The sequence below is a fragment of the Tamandua tetradactyla genome, chromosome 9 (genome assembly GCF_023851605.1).
Source record: "Tamandua tetradactyla isolate mTamTet1 chromosome 9, mTamTet1.pri, whole genome shotgun sequence".
NCBI classification, from domain to species: Eukaryota; Metazoa; Chordata; class Mammalia; order Pilosa; family Myrmecophagidae; genus Tamandua; species Tamandua tetradactyla.
Window position 1 is genome coordinate 23,905,424 of NC_135335.1, and position 3,213 is coordinate 23,908,636.

General features: G+C 42.5%; 1 pseudogene; it reads left to right on the forward strand.

Annotated features, from left to right (window-relative positions):
* The first annotated feature begins 1,440 nt into the window (after window positions 1-1,440).
* Window positions 1,441-1,983, forward strand: LOC143645627 (oocyte-specific histone RNA stem-loop-binding protein 2 pseudogene; annotated as a pseudogene).
* Window positions 1,984-3,213: the final 1,230 nt, after the last annotated feature.

A 3,213-nucleotide genomic window follows, 5' to 3' on the forward strand; every position in this document is an offset into this window, starting at 1 on the left:
AATCTCTCACATGGAAGGTGGGATTCCACCACTGAACCAACCAAGAGACATAGAATCCTAAAAACTATTTTTGCAATTGGTTTTGAAATCTGACTAAACTCAGAAGTACTAATGACTCTGTTTCAAATAATAAAGATGGCACTGACAATCTATGGGGTCAGTTGGCAAAAAAAGATACCCAAAAGGTCACCATTAGATTATGCTCATTGTATGCTCATATGAGGCAATGATTTGTGTGTTAATGTTTTTAATACCTTTATGGATTTTTGTGGAATTTAAAGGTATAATGAGGTTGGCTGGTTGTTGTGAGATATACTGGATACAGTGATGAGGGAAAGGGATTAGCTGAAGGATTCAAATTTGTACCTTAAGTGCTGTATGAATGATGTAAAAGATTCCAAGTGTGCTCTGAAAGAAAATTGTATTTGCTGTGGTCACAAACTTGAGGTCTCTGAAAACCAGACACAAAGCCTCATTGTGTGAGTAGCAGATTTAAAACATAACATAAATTTCAACCCAGCAGGGCTTTGATCAGAAAGAATGGGATCCTGAAATGTGGGATGGTGATATATGTCTTGATAATAATGGCAATGGAGAGACATGATCTCTGGAATCTGCTGAGCCTTTGCTAGATAGACCTGTAATGGAGTGCCCTAAGGAGGGGGCATCCTGACCTCCAGCCAATTTTAAGGAAGGAGCTACCTGGCTTCCAGTCTCCTCAAAGGACTCTGCAATCCAACATCCACTTAAAGAGATTAACCCTTCACTGCTTGCTAACCCTGAAATCACCTACCCTGGGGAAATAGCCCTCACTCCTCTGTCTGGAACAACTAATCCTGTCTTACCAGAGGAAACTGTAAAGGAATGCCTTGAGGTAATTGGTTTGAAAGATATTTTTATTTTAATGACCCATTCCCACCACCCCTTTTTTCTTCAAGGCATATAACTAAAGTTCCAACAAGCCCTAAAAGAGGAGGTACAAAGTGTAATCCATGAGGAAATATGCTATACTCCAAAAGAACTGCATGAGTCTTCCAATCTGTATAGACAAAAATCAGGGGAATAAGAGTGGGAATGGATATTAAGGGTGTGGGATAACGGTGGAAGGATGATAAAGTGGGATCAAGCTGAATTCATTGATATGGGCCCACTAAGTAGGAACTCTGCATTCAATGTTGTAAATTGAGGGGTTAGATAGGCCATTAAAAGTTTGTTTGGATGGGTTCCCCACAGGCGGCCACCACTCGCTAAGATATTATTTGGAGAATTTAATTTAGATGAGTGTTGGAAACGGTTATTTTTTCCTTGCTCCTTTTTTCGTACCGTTATGTGGACCTTTCTCTTCTAACTTCCTAGTTTTGCTAGCCGACCTCTGGAGATGGAGCATTTATTGCCAGCGTGGCAGGTGTTGGGGCGAGACAGGTAATCTCTAGGCTAGAGATGGTGAGCGTGGGAGTCAGTACAGAGCTCTGTCATACCAGGTGGGAAGTAGAGACTGATGAAGTTGCCCTTCAGCGGCGGCAAAAACAAATAGATTATGGCAAGTGCACACCTGGCTATCAGTGCTTTCTGCAGAAGGTCCCCAAGGCACAGCGACAGCCAGGGATTCACCCTCAAACTCCAAACAAGAACAAGAAATACAGCCGTCGCTCCTGGGATGCCCAGATCAGACAGTGGAGAAAAGCCCTGCATTCCTGGGACCCCCCCAGCCAGACTCTGCAGGGCAGTGGGGATGAGGGGCAGGGAATGGAGAAACTCTTACAGCCAGTGGATTCTACTCCTTTGGATGACCTACTGGATGACAAGCTCCAGGCCCTGGAACCCTCATAGGATCTGGATGGAGACCAGAAGTCTGTGGACTCGGTGGCTCCTGCCTCCTTCCTTCCTTGGTTCTGTGAAGAAGATCCCTACCACTGACTCTACTTCCAGCTGATCACAGCTATTTACCCTGTCCCAGATCTGAGTGGGGCACAAAATAGTTAGAGAAAACAGACGTCTTTCAGGGGCTTGTTGTAAGTGTAATAGTGAAAATTACTTGCATTACTATTATTTTCCAATCAATTAAAAAAATCTAAAATTATGCCCTACAAAGAGATATCACAACAGGAAAGCAATTGTTCAAAACCTCTCCTTTTTCATCTGTCTCTCTGAACCATGTTTGTTGCTAGCTAAGAAATTTACACCAGAACCAGAAATTATCCAGCTGTTCCCCAACTTCTTCATTTACTAACATCTACATTCAGTCTCTTTAAAAAGGATTTAAACTTTGGCTGCAGTGGGAGGTGGTCCTGGTGGTGATTTAAATAAAAGGTGGTTTCCCTCTTCCTGAGGAAAAAAAAAGTTTGTTTGGATGGTTGGTTGATTACTTCAGGTCAAAATGCCAAAACTACCCTGATATATATAAATGAGGGGATTCAGAGGCTTAGAGAGATGGGAACCTTAGAGTGGATTTATCATGGAAGACCAGCTCACACACCCTAGAAATGTATGGAGGACACATCTGTCATCAAAACATTGAGAAACAAATTTGTGAGACTAGCTCCATCATCCCTGAAAAGCTCTGTAGTTACTCTTTTCTGTAGGTCAGATATTTACTATGGAAACTGCTGTCACTGAGCTGGAATCCTTAAACACAATGGGGGTGATCAGATCCTGAGTTGACAGAAGCCATTTGGCAACAGTTAATCACCATAGGCAAGGTGGACATGGCCACCATAATGGATAGCAGACTCAAAGCAGCAGTCAAAATAATCTGACTTGCAGAAAATTGTGGCCTTGGCCAGTAGATCATGGGGTACCTAGAGGTAAAATAGATGGGCAGTCTACTAAATTCTTGCTTGAGCCCTCTAAGCAGAATTCTAGGCCAAGAGAACAGAAGTCTAGCTTGAATTACAAAACAGTGTTGTGACCCCTTAATCAATTCCCAGGCTTGAGACATTTTATGCACCCAGAGCCCCTCAGATGAGGGGAGATCTGGTTATTTTGGGGGAAGGACCTCTTACACTCCCTGAAATTTACAGTTACCCTTCCTTCCTTATGTCAAGGAGGCATAAGACCTTTTACCACAGTGATTATCCATTGGGGAAAAGGAAATGATCAGATATTTTGGAGATTATTAGACATTATCTCAGAAGTGATACTATTCCAGGAATCACAAAACATCACTCTGATCCACCAGATAGAGTAGAGGCTTAGAGAGGTTTAGTGATCAAT